The following is a 20,817-nucleotide window of genomic DNA, read 5'->3' on the forward strand; positions in this document are numbered from 1 at the left end:
AAACAATTTTTTGCATGAAAAATTAACATAGTCACAGCACTTAAGTTTAAATTCTATGTATACTTCATTATTTGCTTCACTCTACTGCTATTATTTCTTTATCTTCTGCTTTGTTGCCACCATCTGCCCAGCTGCAGCCAGGGAAACAGGAGAGAGATTATATAGCATGGACCAGAGGGCTAAAAACAAGGCTCTTTCCCTTGCTGAGATGGAAGTTCAGCTTTATTCTTGTTCTTGGGATCCCATGGAGAAAGAGAGCAGGAGAGAAAGAGGAAGAATATTGATAGCGTGCGTCTTTCTGAAGGCAGGGGGAAGAGGGTGGATTACTTCCACACAGCCAATAAGGAGAACTGGGGAGAAAGAGATAAGGGAGAGAAACTTACATTCTATATTTTGAGGGTACATTCTCTCAGGTCATACCATTTTTCTAAATGCATCACAACACTCTGCCACTTTTATGAAGCAAAGAGCACCATGTTTACACACTCAGACACAATGCCTAAACAAACAGCAGATATCAGCAGGTTTTAAGCATAGGTGCCAATTCTCCCATGCCTGGAGCTCCCAGATGTTCACAAACAAACCTCAGACAGGCACTAGGGCTAGAACAAAACTCCATTTGTCCCAGACACAATAGGAAATCTCAAATTGTTTTCTTGAAAATACACCTAGATTAGCAATGTCTACTGGCTGGCAAGGTGCAGCCTCTCTCACAGTTCTCCATGGACAAGTGCTGCTTCTGGAAAGCCACGTCTATGGATTGGCTCCCAAGCTACGACAGCATGACAGAAAGTATTAAGCTACATATAAGCAAATAGCACAAATGAATAGTCTATTTTTTCTGATTTATTTTAATATGTATACATACACATACACAGTGGCAAAATGTAAGGTCAAGCAATTACTAAAAAAATCAGATGTTTTGGAATGGTAATTCTTACTAATCAAAGACAATTGTTTTCAAGCAAACCCTTTCTTCTCTGGATGTGGCCTCTGCTTTGACTGAATGAGCTCTGGCTACTTTCTCCTCCTAAAAGTTTCAGACTTGGTCACAAGACACATCAAATAGTTTTTCTTCTCTTACAGCTTGATGAAAAGGGAGATTGAATCTCCGTATAAGGACAGCTTCAATTAACCAGAAGCATTTGTCATTCTCTTTCCTCTATTTTTTTTTCTGTTACTGTGGCCTTTTTTATTCCACCCTTCCCGCTATCACTGGCCTTGCTTCTTTTATTTCCCAGTGGTAAAGCAAGGCATTTGGGATGTGACTGAGATGGATGATTTGGCACACCCTTGGTACCCTTTCTGAGCTCCACAGCAGGGCTCTCCTCATGGGTCCTGGATGCTTCCAATTCCCCCAGTCCCAATGCCCACACCAGCCACTCCTGCATGGTCCTTCCCCAGCCAGCAGCCTGGCTCTGCCTGGTGCAGTGGTGTGGAGCAGATGACTGGACTATGGACAGGACCATGCACGGCACTGCACTTCAGACAGCTCCTCACGCCCAGGCACGCCAGGATCCGGCAGCTCGGGGGACAAGGCTTCTGTGACAGGTATGTGAGAAGCCACCAGCTTATCTTAGCCTGGGGAGACGGGAGACGCAGATGGAGAAGGGGTACAACCTAGCTGAAATTCAATCTGGGTTCACAGCTCCGGTCTGTTATGGGAAATGTTTGTTAAAAAAAACACCAGTGCTGAACAGGGCAGTTGCAAAAGCTGGGCACCCACCGGCAGCCAGGCCCTCCCATGGGTGCTCAGCTCCTGTGTGACCCAGGGGCAGCGCTTGGATGGCTCCTGCTCTGGGGCAGAAATGGCAGACAAAGTCCCTGGGTGTGCCTATAGGGTACACCTTATAGGGACTTTTCTCCTCTTGGGCTCTTTTCCTGCTTTTCCTATGTTTCCTGCCCAGCCTGTGCTTACCGACATGGAGCATGTGTTACCACAATGTGCTTGCTCTTGCTGGCTGCTGGAAAAAGGCAATACTGAGCAGCTGGGACATTCACAGAGATGGTGCTACCTTCCTGAAGAGTTCATTTTCCATATATTTTCTATACTTTGAAATATTAAGGTTGTTGAATGCTGCAAATGCTCTGATTGTTCCTCATATGGAAACATGAACATTTAATCCTGAACAAACGGAATAAAAATTTTTTCAAGGACTTCTCATCCCTCAAAAATACAGTGATGTTTCTCAAGCACACTCATAGCCAGCCATCCAGAAACTGCCTCTCTCTAATTTTGCTTTTTGATAACAGAAATAAATTTTGTAGACACAAACTTCTCTGTTATTTATGCAACCAGACTCTGAATTCTTTGTTAATGGTCCAGAGCAAAAGATGGAAGCTGACAGAGTAGTAAAATTTATTACACAATTAACTGTGGGAATTTATAGAGATTAATTGCAGGTACAGGCATTTACTCTCGTCACGTTACTTGTCCAATTAAAGGACAGGGTCTGCTCCTTCCAGCCAGCATCTCACACTATCTGCATCAGAACCCTGCTTAGAGGCACCAACAGAGCGGCCCCTCTCTCCAGCAATCACAGAAGTTGGTAGCAGATTAGCCTTTATCCAAAATCAAATCCCCAGAACATGCTGCCTGCTCAAATTTCCGCAGCAGCTTAAATTGAACGCTGCATTATTTTTTTGTTTCCTGGTTTTACCTTTCACAGGGACAGTGAACATAGCTTTTTGATAGGCAGATTACACTTAGTGATATGCAATTCTGAAATTAAGCTAGTTTGTGTGATACATTATCAGGAGTCTCCCAAAGTCCATCCAAATTAAAGGCATTGCTTATGAATGCGATATGGTAATTTTTCATTTAAATCCTTGAACCTGTTGTCAGTTTGGGCTGCATGCTTTTTAGCAAGCCAGCAAGGAAAGAACTGGTATTTTCTGCTTCTGCTAAACAGACACATACATAAATCAAAACAAGTTGCATACCTTGACATTTCAAGGGAAGTATTACAATTACAGTATTACAATTTTCCCTCTAATTCTCCAGCAGAAAACTGTAACCCTCTAGTGATAGCGTAGTATTGAAGTGTAATGAAGAACATATTGGAAATAATTTTTCATGGTGGTGGGTCACAGATGTTGCTTGCCAAATCTAAGACAGACAGAGTTAGTCCAAAATCACACAGAATCACAGAATAGCTGGGGTTGGAAGCAACCTCTGGAGATCCTTGAGTCCAATCTCCTTACTCAGGAGATCAGGATCACCTAGAGCTGGTTTTACAGGATTGCACACAAGAAGGGCTTCAAAAATGTCCAGTGAAGGAGAAAGTGCCATTCTTACAGTAAAGAAGTTTTCCTCATATTCAGAAGGAACTTCCTTCGGGGTTTTTCTGTGCCTGTTGCCCCTTGTCCTGTTAGTAGGCACCACCAAGAAGTCTGGCTCCATCCTCTTGACACCTCCCTTTATATTCGTACATACATTGATAAAATCCCCTCTCCATCTTCCTCAGGTGAAACCTCAGGTCCAGGTCTCTCAGACCCCTCCTAAGAAATGCTCCTGTCCCCTGGTCATCTTTGGAGCACTGATGCTTGAACTTTAACCACTTGGACCCATCCCATACCTTCTAGACCCCTAACCCATGGGATTCCTCCAAGTAGATCCCTGAAGAGGCCAAAGTTAGTTTTCCTGAAATCCAGGGTTGGGACCCTACTTTTTGCCCCACTTCCCCCACACAGGTTCTTGAACTCCACCATGTCATGGTCACTGCAGCCAAGGCTGCCCCAACCTTCACATCCCAAACCAGTCCCTCTCTCTTCATTAGGACAAGGTGTAGCACCACACCTCTCCATGCTGGCTCCTCCACTACCTGTAGCGAAAATGGATCACCAGTGCTCTGCAGGACTCTTCTGGACTGTTTGCCCAGCTGTGCTGTCTTTCCAGAAAATACCAGAGTGGTTGAAGAAGGTGGTGAAGGCTTGTGATCATGAGGGTACTTCCAGCTGTCTGGAGAAGGCCTCATTGACTCCTCCTGATCAGGTGGCCAGCAGCAATATTCCAGTTGTGGAAAATTGCCCTGTTCAATGGTTTGTGAGGCAAGAACATGCTGAGTAGATAATGGGTTTTCAGCAGGTAGCCTTAACACACTTGTTCTGCAGAGGAATCATACCACATTCACAAGCACGCATAAGAAGGGGAGAAGGAGCAAGATCTATAAGCCTGCACACCTTTGACATGTCAGAAGTTTTTATAGGGTTGCAAAAATATATACTTTTTAGTAAGTATTAAAAAAAATAACTCCAGTTCATAAACGTTAAAATCTGACATGTAACTAGGAGCTCTTCAGAAGAGCTGCTGAAACCACATGGAGCACAGCTGAAACCACTGTGCTCCATGCAAACTTCTAATAGAAAAGCTCTACTTCATCAGGTACTGGAACACAGAGCAGATTTTTGTATTTTTTATCCACTCACTGCTCTGCTCTATTGGCTGACAGCAAGTGTTATTTTTATAATTGCTCCTTGAAGACATCCCACATGAAGCAACTTTTCCCAGCACAATCTGACATTGTTCCAGCTCCCTCCAGTTCTCTCCAAACAAGTTTCCACTGCAGTCTCCAAGAGCACTGACCTTGCAAACAGTGGGCAGGTCTAATTTAGATTGCAAGAACTAAACTTCAGAAACTGAATATAAGCTGAGAGCTGAAGTTTGTTTTCTGTAATTATAAAAAAGGAGTATAATCAGAAATACTTACACTCTAATCTCCTAGAGGCTCAAGGCAAAGGTAGACCTGGGACTTTTGCTTTTACATTTAGCTGCTGTGGCATCCTCTGTGTCAGGCTGGCACACAATTTTTGTCTGTTCCCTGTCACCCTGCTGTTACCTGACACATAGATGGTCACTGCTTGTCATTTGTGGGCAAATCCAGCTCAAAGGCACTCACACCTCTATGTGGGCTGTGGGATCCTGCAAGAGCACGTGTAAGCTGAATGAGTCACCTCATCTGGAGGGAAAAAGAAAGTGACCATCACTGGCTTCTATGTTAAACAAAATTTTCTTGCTACAATTTCCATCTTGGTGCAACCCCAGAATGCACATCTATTTTACTTGTCCTTGCTCAATCTATAAAGAAGTAGAAATATTTTCCAGTTTATCAGGTGCCTCTGAATTTTAGAGAAGGTGTTGAAAAGCTTCTGCCATTACCCAGTGCACACCTCAGCCAGTGCTCTCCCAAGGACAACCAGCTGTGATGCCACTGCTCAGACCCCAACCACAGAGTGACCTCAGGCTCCCTTCTGGGTCAACCAGCCGCTTATAATAGTTTCAAAGACAAATATTTGCTGCAGTGGCTTATCAACAGCTTATCTCAAAATTGTGTCATGCATCTGACCCACTTTACCCTTTTTTTTTTATAAATTTGTGTTTACAGACTCTTTGATCTGCTTGTTACAGACAAGTTTTGCTACATTCTTAAACAGGTATTTCTCTCTCAATGGATCACTGTTCAGACATTTGTAATACTAGTTGGAGCCCAGGGCTACATATCTATTTCTTCAATATTTAAAGCAAAGTAAGAAACAAGACATCAAGGATTACTGACTGGGAAGGCAATAGGAATATGCTGGGGTGTTACATTCCCAGACATACGTAGGAAGTGGCACTGCCATGGATTAGGTTCTTTACCTCTGCTCTGTCATATCAGTGGTATTTCTGTAACTATTTATTTTATTCTGTCATCTTGTCTTTTAAAAAGAGATGCTTTCTCTATTTTAGATTTTTTTAAACCTGAATCACCTGAAATGCTTACTAAAAATCAAGCTATTTTGAACAAGCAGAATTCCAATGTTTAAAACAAAATTTAAAACAGTTTATAGCACAGAAGACAACACATACACAGTATATTTTTAAAGAGCTAACTATAATACATTCTCATGGTTTAAGCTCTGCATGATCATCACTGTACATTTAAGAACACCATAATTTTAAATTACAAGGCAAGCAACAGATAAACTGACAAAGCTTCACAACTTCACATAACAAACATTATGCTAAAAGCAGCAGAGCAACCCCCTGCGTTAGGCAAAAACGTGCTGACAGCACCATCAAGGTTTCCCTAAACTCCCTCCTCCTGGCATGACTCAGAACCATTCACATCTGTCTGCACTAGTGCTCCATCACACACCTTTGCATATCTGGGGGGAAAACATTTCACTTTGGGAACACTTTTCCATCAGCTCCAAGCAGAACATTTTATGCCAATACCAAGAACCACAAGGCTCACAATTCAGTGTTCACTGTCCGTGCATGCATGACAGCCAATGACCACCAGCAGAACTGCATCAAACAAACACAAAACCACGTTCAAACAACTCCCAAGTCTGACAATGAAGCTTAACAGCAGAACCATTTTATATACTGGAAAATGTGGATTCCTTAGCAGAGTTTAAAAATAACCCCAACCTGTAACACAACTTGGTTTCAATCTTTAAAGAGCCTGTGAGGAGGAGCAAGGCAGGAGCAGGGCAGTCACACTTGGTCAGTGCCCAGTCCTCTCTCTTGTACAACAGTGAGCTATAGATGCCTAAGGAAACCCAAGCATGTGAATCATGCAGTACTTCTCTTCAAGTGGGAAGACTGGTAATGCCAGCATACCACAAGTCACAAAAATATTGATCTGAATTATACAGCTATGAGGACATGTGAGTCAGCACTGATAATGAAATTATTTCAATTATTAAGGAGTGTTGGCAAGAAAAAGTCTGCCAAGGATTAAAGACTGCTGATACATGCTAATACTTATAACCACTGAAATATACCTGAAAGAAATGCCATCTCCCACGCTCAACCTCTTGTCTTTAATATACAAAAGCTACTCAATCATTTACCTGCATGTGATGTGGAAAAGGGGGACACTCATCTCATGTCAGTCCCATAGGGGAATTTAAGAAGGCCGATTCCTGAGAAATACCTGACAATTGTCACACCAAGTAAATTATTTTTGTGGTAACAGTGCCTACAGCATTAGGTCAGAGGTTATTACATACATTTGTTGATACTTCATTCAATCTTTGATAGGAAATCTTAGCACCACCTTCACCAAACATACACCTTTAGGAGTATGTGAAAAGCCTAAAGGTGAAAGAGATGAAGAAAATTATTTTCAAAACCTCCTTGCCTTTTTTTTTCTACTTGGAAAATAAATTCTCCTAGAACAGCATCCATGCATCTAGAGTTGTTCTGTGTTTCATATTCACTGTCTACATCAAATTTGTATTAACAAGATTGATAAATACAGCAAATGTCAAAAAATATGTGTAGGAGTATAAGTAAAATTTTATCAATGCTTGGAACACAAAAATAAAGTCTGAAAACAGGTTATTCCGGCTTTAAGAACTTGGCATAAAGATACCAACAATCAGTACAGACTTTTTAATATAAATCCATTTATTCACTGAATTGCTTCACATCCTTTGTAGATAATCAGTTTACATCTGGATATGGCAACATGGAAACTTAGCAGGTGTACAAAGTCTCTGAAATGCTGCATGCACAGCCTTGCCAGAAATCACTGTTAAAACCTGAAAACCCACAGAAATTTGCAAAGTACACAGAACTGAGTTATAGATGCTTTATCTGCTTTTCAAATCTCGACTGTGGAAGCAAGGGAGTAAGAGCAAGTAAAATGGCAAGCACAGAGCTGTCACACTGCCCCATCCAAACAAGTAAATTGCAGAAAATTTCCACAAGGGTTATCCAAATTTCTTCTGATTCAAGTCCCTGCCAAGAGCATTTAATTTTCTTGGACAAGAGGTTCATAAAGCTCATCCTACAGCTGGTTAACACTGTATGTTTTATACATTGCAAAGACAGTAAAGGCACTAGTCATCCCAGGATTTCTGTTCATTTTCCTGCCCACCTCGTCTCTTTCAATAGCATATCTAGGGATGTAACACAGAGAAGGTCCAGGACATGACAGAATAGAACCCAGACTCTCCAATTCTTGTCCACTCAGCAGACACATTATCCTGAACTCCCCTTACCCACAAGCAACTGACACTGCAAGGGCTTGATGGAGGCAGGATGTAACTATCCACACTGAAATTTGGCCAGGGATGGAACCAGGCCAAGCAAAATATCCATCTGTTCCTAAAACTTTCACTTTCTGGAGACTGTACGAAAATATTATCTAAATCTTATTAGTAAGAGTGAATGGGGAGCTGCTTTTTAGCTCAAGTGGAAATGCCATGTTTTGCATAGGAGCTCCATGAGTATCCTGTGGGAATGAAAACACAGGATGATCATGGGAAAATTAAAGGAGAACACTACTTTAACCGCACAAAATCCTTGTGGTTTGGGCATTTTAGACTACTTCGGCAAGAAAGCTGTTTATTATTTCAAGTAATACTTTACACAAGCAGTATATCCATTAGCATATTTTGATCTTGAAAGTACATTTTCGCTGACTTAAAAATATGGCACTCATTTATAAGCTTGAGTTCATTATTAGACCAATGTATTTCAAAATGCACGTTTTTAAAAATCTATTCAAAATGCTGTGTATACATACATATACAAAGTTTAAATTAAATGTAACTTGAAACTCAGCCTTAAAAATCGAATCTTTGAAGGAAAGATTTCTGCAATCTGTCCAAGCCTTTTTTTACAAAAGGAAAAATTGTCTCTCCATTGCTGCAGTTCAGATTAAAACACGTACTCAGGTTTTTTAAAAAAAAAACCCAGAAAACACTAACATTTTATAATAGAACTCTGAAGCCATTTAAAATGCTGGACTCTCCAAGTCTGCATAAAAACATATAACTGAATCTTGTAGTTTGTCATTCATACAGAGAATCCTTATCCTACCATTGTTAAATTTCAGTCTCTTAACAGCATACCACAGACTGAGAAATAACAGGTTTTTCTGAAGAAAAAGAAAATCCTCATTGGCTGGGTTGATGCCTTATTTCTTGTTGAAGTAAAACGTCCGTTTGGGTATTATTCATACAAAACAAATGTGTATTACAGAAAATTCAACGAGGTGTTGCTAGACAGGATTTAATTCACCCTTTGAAGAAGCAAACATCAACTCTCTGTTGCAACTTACTCTTCAATAAATGAGTACACATATGAAGTTCTGCAATACAACTCCGTTTTTTTTCTCATGTTAAAACATCACCATAAAAAGCTTCAGTACAAGTAACAGTCTGTGAAATCATTGCCCCATCACCTACAAAGAAGCTTGCCAAACTCGCCTAAGGTGCAAAGAGTCTCTTGAAAAAGGCTGAAAAAGCTTAGCATTAAGGATATACATAAGGATATCACCTCCTGTGGACACACCATAATGTGTTACGAACAAGCAAAACATCTTTGCAAATTCAGAGACTCTTTTAGCACCTAATGAAAAACAATGGAAACTACTGCTAGGTAAGTGCTGAGTCAAGCATAGTGAAGAAAATGGGCAGAAAGGTTTATAATCTTTTTTGTAAAAGTATAAAAATTAACTGTTATCAGAAATTTCTTTCAACAGCTCCACTATGAAAATCAAGCAAAGGCTACCCAAAATATGTGCCTTTACAGGCAAATCTTTCTTTTCCCATTCTGTCCAAGTAACTGCACTGCTAGAAGTGAACTCCAGAAAACAAAGCTGTTTTAAGTCAGCACTGCGAGGTCTAGAGGGCTGCCGACAGACGGTACTGCAGTGTGCTCCTGCTGCCTCTACAACAGCTGCTTTATTATTTCCACATCTTTGTAACTACAAGAAAATACTTCAGGAGTTTCACTCTCAGATGCTATGCCAGGATAACTTAACGATCTGTTCCATTTGTAGGCGTCCTCACAGCTGAAAGCATACCAAGAGTGACCGACAGCAAATCTCATGACAATTGCCTTTATCTTTACATATCCAGGCAAAACATTTCTCTACTTATCTTGGAACGTGAGCAGCCTTTTCTTCTAAGCAAACATTTTCCTACTTTTTGATGGGACACAACTCCTCCAGCCATCACTGCAGTCTTGATGCACCCAGTTACAACCTAGATGTAAATAAATTCTTCATCTCTGATCATACTCAAACAAGGCAACTCACTCAAACCTCTGCACAGGGACAAAACACTCGGATGCTGAGCCACATGGGCCATTGGTTTAATTGTCCAGGATAAATTTGTGCGGGTTGTAGATGACAGAAGATGAACACAGAGGACACCAAATGTTGTCTAGAAAGATTACAGAAAAGCATCCAGTGTTTAGCTTTTCATATTTTAGTGACAACTTGCATCATTGCAAGGCCTGTGAAGAAATTCAAAATCTTTTGAAGTTTCACAATAAACATGAGTTTTCTGCTGTTTGAGTTCAAATACACAGGATATTGCCCAAATAATGAGGTACTTTGAAAAACTAAAAAGGCAGAGGCAATAATCCAAACTCCCCTTTCAGCAGTCATCAGCACTTAACTCATTTTGCCAAGCTGTTTTGGCCTCAAGCAGCAGTAGCAGCGCTGACTAGGAGTGCATTGATCTGTTCTTCAGGTTTCCTCCCACAAACTCTTACAAAATCCTAGCCCAAAGCTCAAGAGCCTTCCACTTCCCACTCCCACGCTGCCAGCACTGCGCCCCTTCCAGAATGCCCCAGGAGCTCCAGGCACAGGTGGCCAGGCTGCACCCAAAAGTGCCCAGCTGCAGACCTTCCACTTCCATGAGCTCAAATCCCTGAGTGAGGGTTTTCAGAGGAGTCTGGAAAACCCCTCATGTGGGAGATGTGTGCATAAAGGCTCAGAGCTAATCACTTTGCTCTAAAAAATAGGCAGTTGAGTCAGGTTTCCCATGACTTTTGGGACAAATCCTTTAATATGTGGGAGAAGTAACCAGCTTCCACAATTATCAAAAGAAATAAAAGCAGAGGTAGTGAGCTGAGCTGAGACTTGAATTTTGTGCAGCTGTGCTGAACTGTGGATCAGCTGCACGACTGCCTTGTCTCTGGCTGCCCGTGGGATCCACAGGTGCCATGCCAAAAGCCCACTGGCATAGCAGGTTCTCAGGGCCACAGCAGAGGGACAGGCAGGCTCCTGGAGCACCTCTCAGTACTTCCACGCAGAACACATTCCCAGGATATGCATCTGGGAAATATTCTCAGACCCCACAAAAACATAGTGGCCCAAACCCACCCAGTGATACATAGCAGAGCTGGCCAAAAAAATACAGCAGCAAAGTCATCAGCTCCAGGTTTCTGGATTGAAGTTTTGAAAGCCTGGCACATGGATCAAAGCTGAATGGCCTCTCCCACGCAAGACTCTTCAACAGCAAGATTTTTGTACAAGACAAAACTCTGGCTGATCCCTCTGGATCTCTTTGTTTTCAATGGGCTTTGGTTCCAGTAAAGAAACTGAATAGTTTTTCTTACACATTTTTCTCTAACATATGATTTATAACACCAGATTTTTTCACTCTGGCCAGTGCAATACAGATGAGTACTTAAATATTCAGCTCAGCAACACCTTCACGCTTGTTTTCATTACATTTCCTCCCTACTCTTTAATTGCTTAAAACAACTCTAAGACCCAAACATCACAATATGCAAAAATAAATAATACATCACTTAAGAACACCAACTCTCTTGCAAAATCTTCCATAGCACTACAGAAAGAGATAATTGTCCAGAATTAAACTTTAACAACATGGTTTAAAGATACAGAAACTATTCAGAAAAACTACTCTTTTTTTTAACCACTTACAGAAATTAAATTCTGTATATTAGAAAAGGAGACCAAAAGTCTTACAGAGGTTTTAAAGTATTCCTTTTCCAAAACCCCAAGGGCGCAAGTGATGAAGCTTGTTTTCCAAGTCTTGAAGGCAGAGTGAAGATTTGTGCAGTTTAAAATTAATTGACATGTTATTAGGAGCATTGCACTCAATTGAAATGGGCATAATTCACTGACAAAGAGGTAAGTCAGGAGTGAAATTCTGTAAAAGGATTTTCTAACCACCAGGTCAGTGGCAATTTGTGTGGAACAGCTTAAGCTGTTTCACTCTGGAAAGGCAAAAGTCACTTAATGGCACAGCCTATTTCTCAGCTATCAGAGATGCTGCATGATCCATCACATGTCATTGCCACAGCCATTCCTGCTCAACTTTTCTCTCCCATTCTGATACAGATAATGATGGCCTAACTTTCACTTGCAAACACTACTTTGGACTTTTAAGACATCAATGATTCTCCATGCAGGGTATCTGTGCACCAAACCAAGGAACTCACACACTTGCACAGCTGAGAGGAGCAACCCAATGGCAGAGATTTGCAATAGGTATGGAAATCCCTGTTTCATTTCTCCACTCTTGACACAACTTTCAACAAAAATTTATGGCTCAAAATAGCAAATTAATAAGGGAGAAATTAAAACATTGCACAGAAAAAAAGACTGCTGATTTATTAGATTCTGAAGAGATGGGTAAAATGGAGAGCAATCTGTAACCAATGCTGCATGCTGATTTGAGCTCTCCAATGGCACTAATGATCACTGCAGGAAATGTACTATCTGCAAAGCAAGAAACAAAGGTCCAGTCAAATCTCAGTGATTTTATAAGGATATGAGTACAGCTATTTGTGATCCAGGTCTCATTTGATACAAAATTCAAAAAACTCTGTGAATTCTGTATCAAATGAGACCGGAATCACAAATAGCTATGCTAAAATCTATTTGTGATTGACACAAAGTAGATGAGTTAGTACTTCTTTAACCCTGCAAGGAATCTTTCTACAATCAAAAGGGACAATCCACAAATGGAGCATAACCCAAAAACAGGACAGTAAGTCTGCATTTCCCATCAGAAGACAGTTCCATGCTTGTCTTCTGTAATGCTGCATACTCACTATTTACAATCTGCTCTAATAACTATTATATTAAGCAATTACTTTGCATTGGCCCATCATTCAAGAAAAAGTAGCTCAGCAGAGATGCACTGAGCATACACAAGAGCAACTGCGTACCAGTTCCACTCATGGCTGCTGCTGAAACACCTTCTCCAGCTCTCAGCACAGTTGTGTATGCAAGAGGAACTCACAAGGTATTTGAAATGCAAAATTATTCAGTTTCACATTTCTTTGGTCTTAATGCAACCATTAACAATATGCTTATTTTAATGCACCTCTATTATTGAGAGGAAAACACAGCAGGCAAAGCACTTAAGAATATTAACTGTAAGGCTTTTATGATTTTCACAGGACTTTCTGGAATTAATCTAGAAAACAAAAAGACATCTGTACACATTACTACATATCAGAATAAAAAATTATTTCCAAAAGCTTGTCACATGCAGCTTTTCTAAATATCTGTTCATTTTTAGCATGACTTTGTTTCAGTATTGAAAATTAAGCCTATGTACCAGGATAGTGAATGAACTAGTTAGCAATCCTTTTTCCTTTCAATTGCTTTATTTTCTTTCTTGCTCTTTAATACTGGGAAATTTTATATTTAGACAGAAGTCTCTAGGCAAATTATTGCTTAAAGTAAGAGAAAGCTAAATACTAGAACCCAAGCCTGCTTTGCATGCCAGTTCATGTCTTAAAGGCAGCAGTCTCTCTTCCTTCTCCTAACCCTCTGCCTTATACTTTGCACTAAATTGTGCACTAAATGAAAGAGCAGTCCTGCAGCACAAATAGTTTATCGTCCAATTAAACCTCACAACATATTCACAAAAGGAGCCAAAGTGCAGCAGCTTAAAAGAAAAAAAAACCAAGCTGCAGAGGACTTTTAATAAAAATTATATTTTACTAAGCACGTACTCTTTGAATGACTGAGGTACAAATTTTTTTCTTCAAAAATTTCTCTCTCAGATTCATATTAAAACAGCCCCATGCAAATTCACTAGGAAAGCTCAAGGGTTGAAAACCCCCGAGTTTCTTAACTACTATGTTAGTTTGAGGCCTAACTGAGAACAAGCAGAAGTATTTAACAAATATATACTCATTCCCCTATTTTCCTTGACTAAACCATTTAAACTCCTCAGAGTGCAGGAACCATTTAAGCTTTTAATTCCCTTAGTGCTTTTGCGCAGGAATCTGTTGGCTTAGTAGACTTACAACAACCACTTTGTTAGGCATGAGAAGCAAGATAACAAGGAAAGTCCTATTCCAAACACTCCACATCAGTCCCACCTAACAAATACTGCTCTACCTCCCCAGCTGCTTCCCAGCAAGACTGCCACAGAAAGTGCTGCCAGTTTGGAGTATCTCTAGTTTTATTTTACACTGGATAATTAAATTTCAGATGTTCCTACTACTGACAACTTACTGCAAAAGCAAGTTTAAATTGAAGAGGAAAATAGTTGAATACAAAAGAAAACACATTATTGCCATATTTCTTCACTTGTAATTTTTCAACTATGGCTTAGTTTTATTTTGCTGTTGAAACCAGGTCGACAGTCAGAAAGCAGGAGTGGTTTTTCCATGTGTAAATACTTAAAATAGATATAGATTACATTTCATCATTGGATTTGAGGGTAGGCTGACAGGGAGAGAAGGGCTGATGCAAGATACTGAGAATTTCTTGGAGCTGGAGAGAGAGGCATTATAAGTTTCTGGGGGTTGTATATGGGTGGGGGAAATACACCAGTTTTACATCTGCTCTCCTGGTGATCCATCCACCAAGAAAACAAAAAGAAGCGCCTCCACTGATGTTCTGCTGCTCACCAAGCTGTGGGCTCATTGCTGACGAGCATGAATGGGAGATTTTTTCTTTCTTCAAGTCCTTAGCCACACTAACTTTCTAAGTTGTTCTATGGCATCTGTACAGAGGAATTTCAACTTCTAAAAAAATTGTTTTAAGCAGAAATAAACAAACTCAAACTATTTACCCACAAGCACTTTTTCTCTGGAAACAAATCAGTGTATACATATTTTGCAATACTATCTGAAAGACTCTGGTTTTATTAAAAAGTGAAGCATCAAGATAAAATTACTTTTAAAATAATCTGTGGCATGACATTAGTTCTGATTTTAAACGACTTGCCTACTCTAACTAGCAACAAGAAATTAAAAGTATCACTGTCCATTATACATTTTTTTAAAATGTTAACTTCCTAATTCTCAGAAAAATTTATGGTGAGTACAAATTCTTAAAATATTTGGGAGAAAAATAAAAAATAAAATACTTTTCTCAACATGTTTGGCAGATACACTGCATTTCCTCACTACAGTTTCAAAATCCTGTTTGGGACTGATGTCACAGATAATTCTGACTCTCAGCACTGTATGTACCTTACTGGCACAAAGAGGGTATTTAATACTGACAGATAAAATAAAGCTTTGAGGAATTTTATGCCTATATATTCAGGTGATCTTGAGGTACATGCAAAACAGGATGATTTTAAATCTGACAAGTAACAAACTGTGCTACCTTTTTCTCTCAAATAAACCCTAAGAACTGCATAAATTTACTGGTAATCTGAATGCTTCCATGCAAACAATCACCAAAAAACAGTGACAATTGCAAATACCACAATGCATTAAGCAGGAAAAAGCATTCCAAATGCCACATAAATAATACAGTTAGGAAGACCAATTAAAAAATTATTTTTCAGACAGATAGCCTTACTCTTAAAACAGCCATGCCCTTTTAGAAACTTATTTGCTTACCTGTTTCATTCTTCCAGATTCAGAAATATAGAAAACCTCTTGCTTACAATGAACAAGTTGTGTAAAAATGACTCAATTAAACTACAGTTTATACTGGAATTTATTTGTATTCTGTACCTTTCTTTTTAATGCCACAATATTTGGGCACCATACCCAGGCTCTTATTGTTTTAAATCCCTCAGAACTGCTTTCACAATAATAATTCCCACAGCACTTAAAATCTTTGGCACTATACTTTAATGTCAAAATGAATTAATTCAAACTGAAAGAATACAAAACCTTTTGTCCTTTTAAACAAGAACTTTTAATGAGGTATATAATTGTACTTATTGCACATCAAGAGTACAAATTCGGTTCAGACTGCATAAGAATACCAGATTTATTTTTTTCCCTTCTTGCTAAAAAAGCTAGAGGCACTTCCACAGAGTATTAACTTTAAAAACCTTGACAATCCCCACTGGAAATTGATTTTCTACAAAAACTTTGGGAAGGGTTCAACTTGGATTCCTAAGCAAGACACCTACAGTCCATTTGTGTTCCCAGCCTACAACACAGACTGCAGATGAGAGCACAGGATATGGAAACCCAACACATTGAACAAGTCCACATCAGATGAAACTTTGAGAATAGGAGGAACGAAACAGAAGGTAACAGTAAACCAATTCCTAAACATTTTTCCTACATCTCCTTCTTAAGCATTCTGTAATGAAATTATTTGCACAGTAATTGCTGATCTTCTGTAAGTCTTGACAGACATATGAGATGGCAATCATCCAACTTATTTTGCTCCCAAGGCTTCAGATATGAGTTGTTTTTAAATTAATTAATAAGAAACATTTTCAACTCAACAAGGATTTACCATGAATTCATTCTCTTATGGAGGGATGACTTTTGGGAGGGTTTTGTGGGTTTTAATCCTAATTTTGGGGTTGTTAGTTCAGTTTGGTGCCAGTATTTCCAGCTGAGGGCTCTTTGAATGTTGGGTGCTGTTGTAAAGCTTTTATTTTCTGGTCCACAACCAATGCTGGTTTCAGGGAAAAGAAGTGTACATGACCACACAAGGTGGTCACTAACAGTAGTATGTTTTTAAAAGTAGAATTTAAAGGAAAGAACACAGACACAGGTGAACACACTATACAACACAATCCACCATTTCAACACACGTGCAGAAACTCCAACCATGCCTTGCTGGAAACTAACATGCTTTTATGAACCTCAAAATCTTCATGAATTCTTTAGGGATTAGCCCACTGGGGCAAGGAGACAGTTTTGGGACAGGCAATGACCCCAGACACAATTCACTGATGGACAGTAAAGTTCCTGCAGTTGGTTGATGCATTTTGTCTTGAGGGCCATGATCAGTGGTTGTGATCAGCAGAACGGGCACTACAGCCCTGTCCACAGGGAGGACCTCTCCTGGCACTGCAGCTCCCCAGGGCCTTTGAGGGCTTTGTCCCTCAGGCACAAGGGAATCCCCACTCAGAACCCAGGAGTAAGCCACAGTGGAATTCCCACTTCTCTGAAGAATCACTCCCATATTGGCTTTATTCTTACGTCTGATGTGACCATTTGCACTGTTTTCTGTCTTACTAAGCAAATGCTACCTTAAGATTCCTGAAGAAAGATTTTTCTGCTTGCTCTTTCCCAAGACATCCTGAAGAAATGTCCAAATGTGTCAATTTGCAGCACTAAACTAAAAGGAGGTACGGTAGCAGTTGGCTTGAAAAAAAAGAGGAATAATCTGTTCTTTATATCCTCTGTACACTGCATACAAACAACATCAGGCTTAAAAACAAGCCTGAACCCAAAGATAAGGCAGCAGTAGAGTGCATTACCTATAAAAGTTGTAGAGTTAGCACCAAGGATTAACAAATTACTCAATACATGGCAATGGGATTTTGCTATGGGCAGGAAAGGATCTTTAGGGATGGTCCAAGGTCCTCTCCATGCTTGTAGATTATTCCGCTTCCTGTAAAGATGTGACTGATGTGATCACACCATACAATACTCTCTCCAATACTTTTCAGAACTCATTAACTTTGGTGTCCATTTGGTCTGAAAGAAGGGCAGAGGTGTCAAGAAAAGCACTTCCTAGACCATGATTTTCACAGGTCTTATCAGTACTGCTGGTGCAGCTCAGCCCCTTCTCTGTGCTGACACAGCCATCAGGTGTCACGACTCATTTCTGAACCAGTTAATGTTTCTGCTACCACTGGCCCATGAAAAGTGCTATGCTGTGCTCATGCTGCCACTTGCCTTTTTCCTATGAAAAGGCACTGTGGAAAGCCAGGAGCAAGGGAGGGCAACTCTGGGGCAACTTAGGACACAAGTCCCAAGTCCTGAAAGACAAGACTGTGTCCATTGGTCCCTGCTTCAGCAGCCATTTCAAGAAAAAAGTACAGAAAGATCACTAATTTTCAATTACACCTAACATCTACAAAAAATCTCAAACATGCCTTTTACTGATTATCCTTTTTTTTTTATTCCCTGTCATATTTTGAAAAGTGAAAATGACAAAGTCTGGTCTTATTGGGCAGCCTCACTTACTAATGATCAAACTCTCTTCCTTTTGTACACTAAAGGGATCCTTGACCACTCCAGATTCACTGTTCTTCCCCCTTACCAGCTTCCTGCTCTACAAGCAGCAGAATCAGTATGGAAGCGAAGAGCAGAGGAACATCCAGACCCAGCTGAGCAGGGATACATGGATGAAGGTGTGTATTACCCATTGCTTGTATCCTGCTTCTCAGAGGAAGCTCAGCCCTGGCATTTTCAGAACATGCACAAACATCTCTCTAGACTGGGAAAGCTGGTTAAACACAAGCATACATCCTCTGAAATTATTTTGCATTCCAAATAGCCTGTCAAACAAACCATGTCACAAGCATTTTATACAGCTCAAGACCTAAAACACATCTACAAAGTCAAAAGGTACACAGTCAAGGTAAGCTTGGCTCATAATTAGATAACCTTACATAATTCTTTCCAAGATTTAGTATCAGCAAAAACACTTCTGCCACAAAATGAATGGTGGAGTTTGTTATTTTTAAATTCCACTGGGCACAGTCCTGCAGGTTTTGTACAAAAAAGTATTTTCCTGCAATGTTTGTACTTAAACATTTCTATAATAAACGTTTAAAAGTAAGACAAATGTTCCTTCCAAGTAAAGAAAAACAGACAGCAGAGAAATAGTAAGAAATTAAAGAAAGTCTATTAGTCATTTTTACTCATAAGAAAAACCACTGGATTTTTATTAAAGATTAAAAAAAATCTGTAAATACTTTCAGAAGGCTCCACCATCCTCTTAATTAAGGATGAAATAGATATGGAGATAATTAATGAGATAAATATATCACAAGAGAAATGTTTTGTAATAAGACATAATCTTGCTGCAAAGGAGACTTAAGCAAGCTGAAGAATCTCCTGTACACCAGCACAGCTAGGGCAGTTGTCTCACCCCAGGCAGTGAAACCTACAGGGAAATCACTGCTGAATGACCTAGACTTCTTAGACATAGCTGAAAAAATTAATTCCTCCTCACACAAACGAGAGAGGAAAGAGCAAATGGCAATGATGTTGGGTATTTAATTTAGAAGTAGCCATCAACAATGCAATATGCTGAGCTGGCCCACTGCATGTGAGGGGCTCATCTCTTTGCTGTGCCAAGGATAATCCACCTGGTCATCTCAATCCCCAATCTGAGACAGCAATTGGAGTCACTGGGAACCTGGGCTTAAATACAATTTTAAAAAAAACAGGGGGTGGGGGGAAGGAACAGATATTATCTCCAACTCCCAGGCAGATGGCAGTCACAAAGGCTGGAAACTCTGGGAGAAAGAACTAGCACAAAAGGAACAAGAATAGTGCTGGGGCACACTGTCTTCAGTTTCATGGGGAGTTAGAGGGAATTTATGGGACAGACAGCTCCCTAAGCCCTGCAGTGATCAAATGGAGGTGCAGGTTATCCTGCAAAGCACTCCGTCGGCAAGAGGTGCCTGCAAACAGAACTGGCAAGCCCTTAGGGGACAACATTAAACCTCTCAGTGGCTGTGGTTATTTAATAGCAGAATATATGAGAATCCATCACCACCAATGTCCAAGCACTTGCATTTTTCTTAATGCCAGAAAACTAAGGAAACCGAGGAGGCAATAGGATTCAGCTCTAGTTTAAAGGAAATCTTCTCAAAGTAAGGAATTTTAGCAAGGCATACAATTAAAAAAAAAGCCCTAAGTAAAGCTGACAAAATGAACAAGAACACATCCCTTCCGTTTCCCATCCCTCTATTTATTTATTTCCTGGCAGATGCAGAGAAGTGCTGAACCAGCAGCTCTCTTGGCTGGTGGAAGTCGCCAGCTGGAAGCCAGGGGAACAAAGAGAAGTGCAGGTGGAGCTGTGTGGGAAGAGACAGGGGAGCAAAGAGGGGCACAAAAATAGCAACACAGAGCAGACACGGAGGCACTCGCCCGTCCCTTTTGCTCTTCTCCACTCACTACTACAGTAGCGATTTTTAAAATGCCATTTTACAGACATCTTTTATCTCATGCCCACACCACTCTTTAGAATCACAGAATCATTTAGGTTGGGAGAGACCCTAAGTGAGTCCAACTGTTAATCCAGCACTGCCCCAGGGACAGTGACTTGATCACTTCCCTGAGCAGCCTACATCGGTCAAGGAGCTGTCTCGGAGCAACAGAACCAATAAATCCCAACTTCCTCCAGACCCTTGTCTTGAGGTGACATTCCTATAGGGATTCTTTAATGTTAAAACATGGGCTGATTTCCTTTTGGAATGCTCCTCTCAGCAGCAAAATTAATAGGCTTTTCTTTTACTAGATGACTTAGTCCCTCTGCATAACTCTCAGGTACTCTTCAAAGTCTCTCAATTTTCTTGCAATTTTGTTGAAATAGTTAACAAATTCAGAAGTTATTACAGGGCTGAATTAATAGCATAGTTGCACAAGCCTCACATCTTTCGAAAATCAGACCAAAGAAACCTCAGCTCATGACATAGGAAATTGACAAATTTTAGATTACAGTAAGCAAGGTAAAGTAGAATAAATAGTAATAAAGGAGACCATCTCTTTTTCTAGCTAAAAGCACACAGCTATGTAGGAAATGGCAAAACCTTTCAGGAATATAGGTCTGTGGTTAGTCATATAGTGATAACAAAAAGACCATTAGTTGATAGGTCATTGCTAGCAGGAGATAAAATCCTGAACTGAATAAAGAATGGGGT

At 40.1% G+C, this 20,817-nt stretch overlaps 1 protein-coding gene across 4 annotated transcripts in view; it reads right to left on the reverse strand.

Annotated features, from left to right (window-relative positions):
• The window catches only part of REPS2 (RALBP1 associated Eps domain containing 2), a 95,681-nt gene that overhangs the window by 61,929 nt on the left and 12,935 nt on the right, over positions 1 to 20,817 (reverse strand). Inside the window, exon 1 of one of the 4 annotated variants that reach the window (XM_014252431.2) lies at positions 64 to 132. The exons of the other annotated variants lie outside the window; for them this stretch is intronic. The gene's annotated coding sequence lies outside the window, so the exon portion shown is untranslated. Of the gene's footprint in view, positions 1 to 63; positions 133 to 20,817 lie in introns of those variants that run through there. 4 annotated transcript variants of the gene reach the window in all.

Source organism: Pseudopodoces humilis, chromosome 2, assembly GCF_049639895.1.
Source record: "Pseudopodoces humilis isolate 2021_Gansu_Grassland_sample_001 chromosome 2, ASM4963989v1, whole genome shotgun sequence".
Classification (NCBI taxonomy): domain Eukaryota; kingdom Metazoa; phylum Chordata; class Aves; order Passeriformes; family Paridae; genus Pseudopodoces; species Pseudopodoces humilis.